The 14080-nt window shown below is 41.0% G+C and overlaps 1 protein-coding gene across 5 annotated transcripts in view; it reads right to left on the bottom strand.

The window, feature by feature from the left end:
* LOC146367434 (SPRY domain-containing SOCS box protein 4-like) overlaps positions 1-14080 on the bottom strand; it is an 81353-nt gene that overhangs the window by 64567 nt on the left and 2706 nt on the right. For 3 of the 5 annotated variants that reach the window (XM_084911298.1, XM_084911297.1, XM_084911299.1), the window contains exon 2: positions 2455-2641. The exons of the other annotated variants lie outside the window; for them this stretch is intronic. The gene's annotated coding sequence lies outside the window, so the exon portion shown is untranslated. The remainder of the gene's footprint in view (positions 1-2454; positions 2642-14080) is intronic. 5 annotated transcript variants of the gene reach the window in all.

The raw sequence follows: 14080 nt of genomic DNA, 5'->3' as shown, positions 1-14080 counted from the left end.
GAAATGGTTAAAAAAAACATTTTAGATCTTACAAATCACAGAAGTGCAAACAGACAAAACTCCAATCGATACTTTTGGTCCATATCTGCTCGGTGTGAAGCTGAGCCACTGTTATCTTTTATCATAGTTTTGCAAAACATTAAAAAAAAAATCCCAATATATACATAATAAATGTTTCCCAGAGAATTAGATTCTACTCGTAGAGGAAGCTGGGTGCACATGTGAGGGTATAAAAAGGGGTGAATTCATATCCATGCACCCATCTCTTATCTTCTGCTTATCAAAGTTGGGTGGCAGTGGCAGTAGACTGAGCAGTTTATATGTTCCTCTCCCCGGCAACATTTTCCAATTCCGTGGGGGATCCACAGGTATTCCCAGGCTAGGGGAGATATATAATCTCTTCAACAGATTCTAAAACCTCCAAAGGGACTGGTAGGCGCCTGGGACTAAGGAAACCAATTGTTTTAAAAGTAAAATGTTCTCTTTCTCTTCATTGATTCAGGATTTCATCTGCTTTGCATTTCAGGACCTCCTTTGTTCTACTTTTTGTTTTATAGGCCAGGCCAAATGCTTTTATTGCCAAATGTGGGCAAACGGTTTAGACTGCAGGCATGCCGGTTTAGCGCTGGGACTGTTACTACAGAGCCTTTCTGTTGCAACACATGCAGACTGTGGTTAAACACTGTCTTGCCAAAAGAGTCCAGACCTTCCTTATAAGAGATATTCTCTGAATGTAAGTTAACCCGACACCTGTACATGGTACCCACACACATGTGAAAGAATTCACACCCATACTATCATATCTGATGCCTTTAACAGTGCACTGGTGTGTCATTGGTATCAAATTTAAAATGTTTTGTCTAGCTCAATATTCAATATTTTAAATAATAATAATGATACATAATAAATGTAAAGACATTTTCAATAAATACAGATTTTAAATGATTTACAAACCATTGCATTCCGTTTTTACAGAAACAGTTTCCCAACTTTCTTTTAGAAATGCTTTTATCAAATGTTCTTTGGGCCGTTTCAATAAAAAACAAAAACAAAAACGTACATCTGTTCCATACCTTACAAATTTACTGACCTAAGTTAAGAACAGCACACAGGTACAAAAGAGCGATGATCACACATTTTATATTTAAATAGTGCTGTGCAGGTTTTTCTTCACCCTTACCCAAGAAAATACTCAATACTTGAATACATTTGATACTAGAAGGCATTTATTGGGAAAATTATGAACAAATCTATTTAGCTAAAGCCCCGTTTAGTTCCTCTCCATCAGGTGTTTTGGTACCATATTGTCATTGCTGAGCATGTAGCTGTTAAAGTAGACTACTACCGTTTCTGTCTAGCTGGAAGGATTTCCTCTGCTTCAGTTGAGGACTTTAAGAGAAACGCAACACAAGTACCTGTGTTATCCTATTAAATTAACACTGTCCATTAACATTACAGACATTATTAGCCACAGCCGCAATCCATTACCTTAATGTGGATAACTACTAGTAGTTAAGGTGGGTGCTGGCCAGGTTATCATTTATATTAACTGTTAAATACTTCACTGTGTTTGAAATAGGAGCTTTATTGACCTCTCAGAATTCTTCATAAAAACCGGGGGTTCAGTCTTTAAAATGCTTTGGCACATTTGCAGGAGTGCTGTGTGAAGTTGTGCATCAGCAGGAGGCAGCAGAGACAGCCTCGCTGGTATCGACACTGTTGCGTTTGATTTAAATGTAATTTTTTGTGTCAATTAGTATCCAGGTATCATTTTTTCTGACAACACTAATACCAAAATAGTATCTATGTTGATATTGAATGATACAGTGTACCCAGCAAGGTTAAGTATTGGTTCTGGTGACAGCTTTAGAGACAATTCACCAGTTTCCCTTTTTTCTGAACCGTACTAATGGCTGAAACTGTTGAGAAGGGAGAAATGAGTGGCATGTATTTGACATGACATGTACTGTTTGATAAATGTAACCACTACTTTCCCCCTCTCTGGGTTCACATATGTCCACCAACTCAGGTTTAAAAATGGAAACCAGGGGAACAAACCTTCCTTTAAATTTAAAAGCACCAAATGAAAACAGGAATCTCACAAACCACTAGAACACTTATAAAGGCTCTGCTAGGGACTGCGGACCACACTGAAAGATATTGTTTCCACAGTTGTTTTCTGCCTTCTACTGGGAGTGAAACAGATGCTGAAAGACATCACAAACCCGTCTAACGCAGTGACTGTCTGTAGTCGGATGATGATCGGTGATTGCAATTATGTGATAAAGTGATTACTAACTGCTAACCAACGCTCTCTCACTCACACACACATATGCATAGTGGGCTCCACTCCTCTCAGACTGGTGACACACCTCATCCAACTGTGGTCTGTTATAAGTGGCGCTGACACGTGTGTTTGTGTCTGTGCGTGTCTGCCTGTGTTCATAATCATACCCGCGTGTGCGTCACTGTCTGCGCGGCGGCAGCGTGCCTTCACAGTATGCGCCGGCGGTGGTCCGGTTTCCGCTCAGAGGGCTGTGAAGTGGCCTGATGAAAGCTCGCACATGGTGGCGGTGAGAAGAGCCCTGATCTCCCGTCGTCACCACAGAGCTCAAAAGACTGGACGTCAAATCCTCCCGGTCTGTCGCAGATGTTTAACAGTGATGAGAAAGGAAAGAGAACTTTAGTAAGTTGTCAAGAAAATTTGCGCAGCTTTCATCCCAGATGTTGCCACAGGAAAGGGCCTAGATTTTTTTCCCCCAGTCTTCAGTCTCCTATTACCAACTCAGCTGCCTAACAGAGGACACATACACTTTTCAGGTCAACCAATCAGGTTTTGCCATGCCCCACACCAATCGCATTGTCAAATCCCTGCTGTCAGGTGTCATTTCAGTCCACCTCCATGAAACCTTCCGCTGAGCTCATTCTGGAGCCGTACTCCGCATCCCATCTGCACAAATCAGCAAAACTCACTGTCCACTCTTTCACACCTCATCACGTGACTACCTAAGTGAGACTGTAATGTCACGATGGGGTATAACTACCACGGCATTCTTACATATCTTTTTAACTTTTCCTGCTGTGAACACTATTTCATATAAATGAATGCGATTATGCTCTAAGCTTCTTTTTCACTAAGTCTCGGCTGATTAAAATCTATTCACTTTGTTGTTCTTATTTCATTTTTATCCTCAGGATGGATTAGTGGTGGAAGGGAAGGTCTGCATTGCTAAAGCGCATTCTTTAATAAGAATCACTGGAGGTACCGAAAGCTTTAAAATGCCAAACTCTAATACTGTAAAAAGAAAAAACAAAACATAATTTAAAGCATGATGAACTATAAAAAGGTCATAAAAGGCATTTATAAGTACGCTAAATTTGGGAGGAGAGTCTAGCTTGCAAGAGCAAGATACATAACCATATTAAGTATACTAATGGGTCTTGGCTCTGATGTTATTATATACTGGAGAAGGGCTGACTGAATAGTTTAATGAAAAATAATCAGGATCGTATGCAGTTTTTTTCATAGTCACAGATCTCAACCCGACTGAATGGGTGTAGGTAATTTAGAAGTGACATACACTTTATGAGAGAATATGTTTTGGATATCTCTCCTCAGCAGAGTCAAGAGACTCTGGAGCACCAAAGCTGAACTGGAGATCTGCTATCGCCTAATCTCAGTGCGTCTTTTAATCTGTCGACCATCTGGGAGGTTATGTAACACTTATAGAGTAGCTGAGGCTAGCGGGCTGATGTCACTGTAGACTAGATTTATGCCTAGTGAGCCCCTAGCAACATCTGGTCGCTAGGGAAAAATGTGTATTCCCTGACTGGTTGGTAAGTGGTTGCTGGAGATTGCTGGCTATTGCTGGGTGAATCAGACACTCACCAAATGCCATGGTGCCATGGTAAACTGGGAATAGAGAAGTGAAAGTCATGCATTACTTGTGAAACCAACACATTTCAAAAGGTGCAACTTTTATTTTGAAGGCAGTTGTTCTCCATTTCTAGTTTCACTACCGTTTGCAAGTATTTGTAGACAAGTCAGTATGGCTGGGCCATATCATACCGTTCACGGTAATACCGGTATAATGTTGGGCAATGATAAGAAAATGAAATATCGCGATAGAATATGGGTAAAACACGCATGCGCAGTGCCTTTGTTTTCATACGCACATGGCTGAAAAAGCATGGCAGAGAACGAGAAGGGCGAAAGCCAATTGTTGAATGAAACGGATGAACCAGAACTGGTTTGTATAAATGCTGCAATTTCAGTGGTGTGGAACTGGTTTGGCTTTCGTCCGTCAGATACACAACAAAGCACTATTTTTGCTAGAGCATGCTAGCAGGCCGTCGTTATTACCGTGTTTTTTGGAAAATACGGCACACTTAAAATCAATCCTTTGATTTTTCTGAAAATCGACAGTGGCCCTTTATAATCCCGTGTGCCTTATGTTTGAATTCTGGTTGCGTTTACTGACCTCGAAACGATTTTATGTGGTACACGGCGCTCGAAAATCTGTCAAATGTTTTAGTACGACTTTGCTAAGCTACGAATCCGCACCGCTTGATGGATTGTCAGAGCATTACGGCTATCGTAGGAAGGCGCCTCGCGGAGTGATACGTACTGCGCTTCAACATAATATTACCGTATTGTGTGTGTATAACCTCTTTTTAAGTTTTGTGGATATACATGGTTATGCTGAGGATATGTCGGCCAGTTTCCACTGGAAATGCCTTTTGGCTAAACTGTCAGCGAGGAATTTGCATTTGCACTGTTAAATTTTTATATAACTTTAATGCACATAAAAAACAGCTGCTTGTTTAAGTGAAAATACATTGATTTTTAATTTTTTTTGCAGTAATAAAGTTGTGGAGTTGTAAAGAATTTTGTCAAGTGTCAATTATATCGTCAGTTATGTCGTTATCGCAAATTTTCAAATGTATATCGTGATAAATATTTTTGTCATATTGCCCTGCTCTACAAGCTAGCATCTTGAATGCAAACTACTGGTAACCGTAGCAACCTGCGAGCAACCAAAACACTCGTAGAGACTTACAGAGGTGACCAATTTCATACTAGCAGCAACCACTCACCAACTGGTTGTGGAACACACACATTCTCTAATGACCGGTGGATACCAGGTGTCACCGACCAGTACCTAGGGCTAAGTGAATGGGGCTTTAGCAATCGATTTTGTAGAGACTGCCAGCAACCTATGGCAACCACTTGCAAAGAGTCAGTGAATACTCATTTTGCCCTCAATACTGGTTGTAGATGGTTGCCGATTAGTCTGTAGGTCTGTGTAACTGAGACCTAAGAGACCATTTTTAACTCTTGATCTCAATTCTCTGGCAGTATCTGAGCTTCCTAAATGAATGCAGTTCTGTACATATCTGCCTGCCTACTTATACTTCAGAACTGAAACCAAAGCTGTACTTGTGCTTAAATTCACCACCCTCACTTCTCACCCTTACACATACATCACCATCGGCAGTGACACACTCCAGTGTATTTCCAGTTCTCCTATCCTCCCTGTGTGCCATTTAAGTCTCTCATATTTCTCCCACATTTCCTTACACCTCTCTTCTCACCAGTCACCTCCATCCCTCACCATTCTGCCACTCTGTAATGACTCACAATACAAGCCTCTTTTTTTTTTTAATGCAAACCTGTCTTCCTCTCACCTTCACAGCCTTCTTATTCAGCTCCTTCCCACACTGTTCACCTTCCTCCTTTCTCCCTCTTTACTTCCTTTTGCATATCTCAATCCACCACCCAGCCCCTCATTTCCTCTCTCTCTCTCTATCCTTCCCCCTTACACCACCTATTAACTTTCCACCTTCATCCTTTTTCATGTGTTGCTGTATAGGTCTGTCACTGCATTCTTCAATTCTCCTCAAGCTTTCCACTCAAAAAACGTGACTGCCTCCTCCTTCTTCCCCCTGACTCAGTAGTGTCCATCACACACTCAGTGAGTCACATTTCTGTTCATCCTTGTCTTGACTTGACACGGCACAAAAAACATCCCAGTCCCCAGACTGCTGGCTACAAATATACACAATGACAGAGTCGCATTTAGTACTCTTCAATGCCCATGCCCATCATTAGCTTACTGTTAAACAACACAGTGAGCAAAAAGAGCCAGCTCAAAGCTACAACCAGCTGTGCCATTATCATCTCCCTGCTGTGTGTGTCTGTGCGTGTCTGTGTGTGTGTGTGTACACATACATCCATTTTTCTGAATTACCTTTGTTTAAATGTATAATGCAGGCTTTGTTTAAGCCTATATTAACTTTTTTCAAATTGGGAGCTTTTAATCATTTTCTTTCTTTTGTCTTTGTGTGTGTGTGCGTGCGTGTGCGTGTCTGTGTGTAGGCCCATCTCCATAATTAGGGCAGACCAGCCACACATGGGTCTCCCCTGACACTTCCCCTCCAAGATTTAAATATTCATGAGACTCTAAACGCTTTCATGAGCTCTGTAATTATGGACAGAAAATAGTCAGAGAGAGCCAAAGAGAGAAAAAGGGAGAAAGTGGGAGGCAGAGTTGGAAATGCCCTTAAATTAAAAAGAAAAAAAAAAGAAAAAGGCTGACCAGCAGTATTTACAGATAAGATCGATACTTTTGTGCAGTTGTGCAACCAAAGCCAACGGACCTGCTGACACACCGGAAAGGACAGGTAATGTTTAAGGAAATATCTCCTGATTCTTGTTATTTCTTTAACATAATTTGCAGTGATTGATGATCATTTTGGTATCTCATTATGCGAGTTTACATCATTAAGAGCTCTTGATTTGATAGAGAGAGCTTTATCACTTTGACCATTGCTATTTAAGTGCATGAGCAGATAATTTAATTTGTTAATTCATTTTTAATTTAACAGATACTGCAGTTATTAAGAGATGTTTCTTGTACTCTAAGCAGTCACAATCAATGATCATTCGTTTTTGTGATTATTTGAAAAGCAGATTCTCTCCGTTTATTCCCTTTTAGGTTAGAATATCTGCCAAGCAGACTTGGGCAATAACCCAAATATGTACAGAGGCTGACATGAAGAGTCGAGCTAGATGTGATTCATCTAATTTGAATCATGCAAGTATGTTCGCTAAAAGCTTTTCCCTGGATATTCTAGCGACCTCTCTGCTCTCTAGACGAACAGCATGCGTTTTAGTTATTGCTGTCATTCAACTATGTGTAACATCAAAAGTGTTTATATTGCTTTCAAATGGTTGTGGAAAGGTAGTGAAATTGGAAAACAGTGCTCACTTTTGGACAGTCTTTGCAGGTATATAAACAAATGAAGTGATCTGTAAATTGTATAGATATTATAAAAACAAAAGAAACAGGTTCAAAATCAGATGCTTTCCAGATGTTATTGTATGGTGGATCAAAATCTGACAGTACTTTTCTGCATTTACAATTCTATCAATTTTGCAAAGAACTCCAACACTACTGTCTGAAACACAGCCCCAAACCATGACAGAGCCTCCACTGTGATTTCAAAGTGTACCGCTCTCCTGACCCCCTCCATACATACTGATGGCAAGTTTTATTTCATGACTCCCTCGGGCGTGTTGCCACAGATTTTCAGTCAAATTCTTGTATACTTCAGACTTTCTTAAGAATGGCTTCTTCACCCTTCCACTGAGACCATTTCTGATGAGGCTTCAGTGAACAGTAGATCTGGCTGATGCAGCCATCAGGCTCTGTGTTAGTTCTTTGCTCCATCTTTCTTAAGGACATGCCTTTCAAATACAATTCATCTGCTTGTGCTTGAGTTTCAGGCCTGCCTCTTCTTCTTTTGTTCTCCACTTTTTAGTTTCCTCACACAGTGCACACCACACTCAGATAAGCCAGGTTTTTTTTGTTAGTAACACAGTGTCTACAGATACAACTAAAAACTGGTTCTTTGCCAATTTGTTGTTACGTGTAGACACAACACTGGTTCATCGCCCTAGTCAGGTGCCTTTGTAATTGATTCCTTAGGTCAGTTTTAAGTGGCTTACAGACACACACATAAAAAGCATTCCTCTGAAAATGGTCGGGTACAAGGACTGGACTGAAGACAGGTGAATAAGCAGCCAAAAGCGTGGAGAACTATTACACAAGAGCACTTAAAAAAAGAAATTACAGGCACGTCTGGTTCCTTGGAAGTGAATTAGAAACGAGGGGTGAGGACCGTATTTCCTGGTTGGACTGGTGACTGGCTCATTGTCAGCAGAGGTGGGACAAACACAGAAATCACCTTCAGATTTCTATTCAGGATTCCTTGAGTGCCGTGTGCATTTTTTGATAAGAAATGCAAACCTTTACGCTTGTTTTATCACACATGGTTCTGTTATATTCCACAACATGTCATTGGCTGAATTTCCCACAAGTATCTCAGCACTTTGAAATTGCTTTCGCTTTTAAAGCCTCAGGACAAATCTAACTTCAATATTTGTGCAAATGTGATGTGTTGTAACTAGGCCTTATGATTCTGTCTGGTCTATTTTTACTTTATAAAGAAAATAGTTGGCAAAGTCAGCAAGGATTCCAGTTACAACACCACTCAGAGATGATATGTGAGAACCCTTCCAGGATTTTAAAGAAAGGCTCTGACAGGAAATTCTTTAGTTTCCCTTTTTAGTAAAACAAAATATCACCTGTCATCGAAGCCAACATTAGTAAGTAGGCCCTCTAGATTTTCTTTCCATTTCATTTTCTTCACAGCTATCTGATGTTTTGGGGCTCTAGACAAAACAATCACATGCCTTCTTCGCATTCCAGGATGAATAAATAGATTTTATCCTCCTGAAAAAGCCATCAGATAGTCCCGTGGAAGACATGAAATCACAGTCAGACAAAAGCATGAGGCAAATGATCCAGAGCCGATTGTCCTCGCACCGATGCAAACTGATGCTCAGCTGACACATACACACACAACAACACAAGGAAACATTTATCCTGAGCAGAAACACACACTGGCAAACCTCACGGACACTAAATCGCCTTAAAATGACAAATAAGCAGGGGGACAGAATCTCAGACGCTGTCGTCATTTATATGTAAATGAGCGCACCGCTACTCTCCTCCACACAGCCCTCTTGGCTCTCAAGAAACCACAAGATGGAGAAAACTTTCAATCAGATCAGACAAGATGTCAGACAAGATGATTGTAAGCGACAGGAAGCCAAATGATGCGTGACAAGACAGGGCATGATGAGGTGAAATGAGCTAAAATGACAGGGTTTACGAAGAGCGGGCATTAACTGAAAACCCAGGTATTTGTCACAGCACTAATGACTGCAAGTTTCCCTGTTTTCTTCCCAAGGACTCTGAAATTACGGGCGGCTCGTCAGGGCTGTGTGTTGACCACAGCCCTGACGCAGCAGCAAACTCCCTTAAACAGACACAAATCACCCAAAATGACAATAAAATGACAAGAAGCATCGACTGCGTGCATCCTGATAAACTGGTGACTCAACTAAGGTGCAGTTTGTGGTAAAGATGCACGCAATGTTTTTAGGAAAATAAGGCACTGTGACTGTATCCCTGACATTCCCATACAAGGAGGAAATCTGCCAAAATGACTATAAAGTGCACCATTACTGGAGTTACCCTGTCACTGTAATGGCCTCTGTGAGTCACAAGTACTTTAGCGACACAAAATACCACCCACACACACACGCATAGACAGGCACGAACACACAGGTGAATGTGCATACACACTGCTGCATTTAAACACTAAGCACATGCCAAGGGCAGGAGCAACACACCATCTTCCTTTCTGCTTCTCACTGCAGCGGTTAATGTCATTGACTTTAGAGTGCAGCCCTGCATGAGAGTGCAGATTTTACTTGAGTGATGTCTGTGTGTTAAAGTATAGGCTTGTGTGTCTGTGTGTAAGCATTTTTGTAAGCTCAGCAATCCAAGAGTGACTTAACAAAAGGCTGCTGAATATAAATCTATTCCCTCTCCATCCGGCAGGGTAAAAAAGGCACATATTTACATTGCTGTCCAAAGACAGGCAGAGATAAAAGCTTCAAAATACTATTAGGACTCTTAACAGCTATGAATTAGCCAAGCAGAAAGCTCCCTGGCAGAAAAATGATGCCACTCTCAAATAAAATTAGGAGAACACATAAATAGCACATCTGAACTTGATGAATAAAATATTCAAGTTGAAAATTTTAACAGTGTAACAAGCGGTCAGCTGTTAAATTAAAATCGCCAACCCTTCGAAATCACGTCAAAAGTCAAAGCTAAAAACTGAAAGCTGATCCAGCTTTTGCAATAATGTGACTCATGAGTCTGCATGGCCTCCACGTGCTTCCCAACAATGTCTCGGCATGCTCCTGATGAGACAGTGAATCTGGGAATTAGAGGATCTCCTCCCAGTGAACTCCAGGACAGTGTGTGGCACAATTTGGTAACGTTGCATGCGCTGATTCAGTGTCCGAGAGGTTTTTAGTTGGATTGGGTCTGGGGAACTTTCATCAAGGAACTGCTTATACACCATGACCACTTGAAGTTAGCATCATTCTGGACCAGCTGGAATCCAGGGCCTTCCACACCAGTGTAAGGTCTGACAGTGGGTCTGAGGACTTCAGTCAATGTACTATTGGCTAATGGGTGGAGGTCTTTGTGACCCTCTATGGATCATCACTGACCCACTGCCAAACTACTCATGCTGCATGAGTAATTTATAGTGTTGTACGTAGCATAACCTTCCCCACTGCATCTCCAGTGTCCTTAATGTCTGTCATGTGCTCAGTGTGAACTTGCTCGTGACAAAAACAGCACTGGTGACAAACCAGCCTTTCTGGTAGCAATGCCAGGCAAGCTGCATGGTGCTGAGCTGTGACCAGAGGTCCCATTAAAGGCCATCTGGCCCTCATCCAGTCTGTTTCAGTTAGTTTGATCATAAAACCAAAAGTGACTGTTGGAGGTCATTCTGTAGGAGCGGATACCAGTCCTGCTGCTAGATTGATGCCCTTCTAGGGGACTATCTAGATGTCCTTGTGCAACAGCCATCTCCTGGTATCACCTCAACACTCCTGAGACGGTTCAGGGAGTAACAGCAAATGCTTTTCTGGCAGCACGCATGGACGTGCCATCCAGGAACATCTGTGCTACCAGTGCAGCACAAACGGGCTGCTGGTACCATCCACAGACAGTATAAAAGATGGAAGTAGCTACTGTGATGCCATTCACCGGTTTTTGAAGTCATCTTTTAAAGCCTGTAGTTGAGCGTTTCCTCCATCATTATCTTGGTTGCAAAAAACGCAAAAAAATGTTCGGAGGAAGGGCAGATATGGTTGAAACCACATTGGTTGGCTATGACTTGTGAGCGAAAGCTTGTTGGCCACATGGCATGACCATGGCATGGCATGACCATGACACACTTTAAAGAGGTCGAGTCAGACAGCCTTTCTGGTGGCCTTTAGCTAGATTGTTTTATTTTAAGTTTATTTTTTTGGGAACTTACACCATGGTATCATTTTTTTTCAACACAGAAGCTGTCCATGTTTAATAATGTCTAAAGTATCCATAACATGCTACTTTAACCCTCATTACAAATAATTAAGAAGAGTAAAGAAGCTATAACCAGACCAAAATCGTAAGCACTAGGAACACTAAGAACACACATACTCCAACTTAACTAAAGCAGCATGTTGGATTCATAGAACTAATTTACTTTTAAAGTAAAACAATCACGGTTCCTAGCCATTTTGCCCCCCCCCCCCCACACATCTGAGCATGAGGCAGCTGTTAGCTTAGCGGCTAGGGAACTTTTCCGTCACACTATTTAAAACATGAATAACGAAGTTAGCTGAGTGACTTTTTCTTACTCTCTGCTAAGCAGGGCAAAGTTCTGAACAGTAACCTATATAGCAAATGTGCTTAAATAACACACTATTTAACGAACCCAAAGCACTGTACAAACCCGAACACAACTGCGACTGCAGGAAGTAACGTGATCAAGGTCAACAGCAAGGGTGGCTGGGAGCTCTCTGCTGATTGGCTAGGTTGTGTCATAACAGATCACCCAATTCATTGATCTCTTATCAACTAAAAAGACATGTCTAAATTATCTATTTATATCACAAAATGCCAAGCATTACTTTCTACTTATTTTATTTCCTCGCTGAGGCTACACTACCAAAGTGACAAGGAAACTATCTAAAAGCAAAACAGGTGGGATAGAGCGCAATAATCTGTGGTCACCACCTACAAAACCAGTCCCTTTTCGGGCGTCATCCTTTTCTTGCCCAAATTGGCTAGTTTGGCATTCCTGAAGTTAAACTTTCTTTTGTGTTATACTGTGATGATTGACTATTCCCTTATTTTTTTGAGCAGTTTAGAGTTACCCAAGTAACACTATTCCTTCCTGTTTTGCTTAGGCCACAGATACACAGACCTAGAGGTCTGGTAACCATGTGTTGCTAGGGAAAGATGTGCATTCCGCATCCGGTTGGTTTTGATAGCCAAAATACCAAACTAGAGACTTCAAAATATAACATAATTCATTGCGAACAAGCCAACTTTTTAGTTTGGACATGTGACATTTAAGTATAATTAGAAATACAACATTTTGTTCATGCAACAGTACATAGAAAGGCAGGTTAAAAATTATTTCAAAACACGTAGTTTTTACCGCTTGCTCGTGTTTGCCAAAACATGACTCTCTCCATTAGAGCCGCAACTTTCTGTGCTATGTCCTGTGATCTATTTTCAACCTTGATTTAGTTTAATTTGAGACTTCACAGGTTCACATCTTTGAGTCTGCTTCCTGTCAGAGCCTGCTTCCTGTGGTACAAAACAACCTCAGTGGGAGAGGCGGGGAAACAAAGTAATTAAAAATAATGATGGCTGATGGAAAGCCGCTCATACTGACTACAAAATGTTGTCTATCTTGTCACCAAATCGCCTTGTGTCTCACTGAATAATGAGCACAGTGACACATTGGGAGCTGTGCAGAATGCAGATGAGCAATATGTTCAACAACTGTCGAAAGAAATGAGCTAAAATCAGATTTAATATTTGCTTCTGTGACCAAGACGTTGATTAATTAATGAGCAATAAGGCTGTTGTTGCTTTTATGAGTTAGAGAAAGTCACCCGTCAGTAAGCAACAACTCTGACATCTTGATTCACAGTGAACTTTCACTATCTCAATCTGGGTGATTTTTACCACTACATCCATAATGCCAGACACTATCTGGTCCGCTTAAACACCAAAGACAGGGAGTGATGAGAAACAGCCAAGCTAAAAAAAATCCTTATCAGGCCTACAAGCTGAATCCCATCTGCCTCTTTCCTTACACTGACTCATAACACAGCTTATTAGTCCCTCTGGATGGATAAAAAGGAGCGTTTTTGAGCCAGGAGAAAAGCAGGAAATAAAACAGAAAATAAAAAACAAAAACAGATTAAAAGTAAGAGTAAGTAAGAAGTACAGGATTAGGTTGCATTCAGAAGAATTTAAAGTGCAGATGTAAACAAGTAAAATCACCTGATAGCTGAAAGCACCAGGAAACAGTTTAAATACACTTTTCTTCATACTTCTTTTTATTAAAGCCCATTTAATACTTACTACCGTACTTTAGAAAGTCAAAAAAACTGAATTGAACTGAACGGAATTGGAAAACAAATTTCCTTCAAAGTAAAAGTTGTGCCACACTTTTACCGAGGTCCTCCACTGTTCAGTGAGTAGTTGCCAAGTGTTTGCAGACAAGTCTGCATCTTCCAAGCAAACTACAGTAGACTGCAGCAATTTGCTAGCAACCACTTCTGCAACTGATTTCATCTAGAAATCACTCACCAACCGGTTGGGGAATACACATTTTCCTTAACTACTGGAGAATCACCGACCGATCTCTAGATTTGTGCAAGTGAAGCCTGGAGATTCTCATATGGTTGAAGGTGTGAATGTGAGGTTAAATGGTGATCTCGCTAGCGAACGCTAGAATAAGATGGATGGTATATATCAGCCTGCATGATAGAAAAGTACATCTAAAAACTAGGGGTGCAACGATACACAAAGTTCACGGCTCGGTTCAGTTCGATACTTTGGTGTCACGGTTCGATATT

The sequence above is a fragment of the Perissodus microlepis genome, chromosome 18 (assembly GCF_051167445.1).
Source record: "Perissodus microlepis isolate ML-2025 ecotype Zambia chromosome 18, ASM5116744v1, whole genome shotgun sequence".
Taxonomy (NCBI): domain Eukaryota; kingdom Metazoa; phylum Chordata; class Actinopteri; order Cichliformes; family Cichlidae; genus Perissodus; species Perissodus microlepis.
The sequence above is the reverse complement of the archived record's forward strand: the minus strand, read 5'-3'. Positions and strand labels throughout refer to the sequence as shown.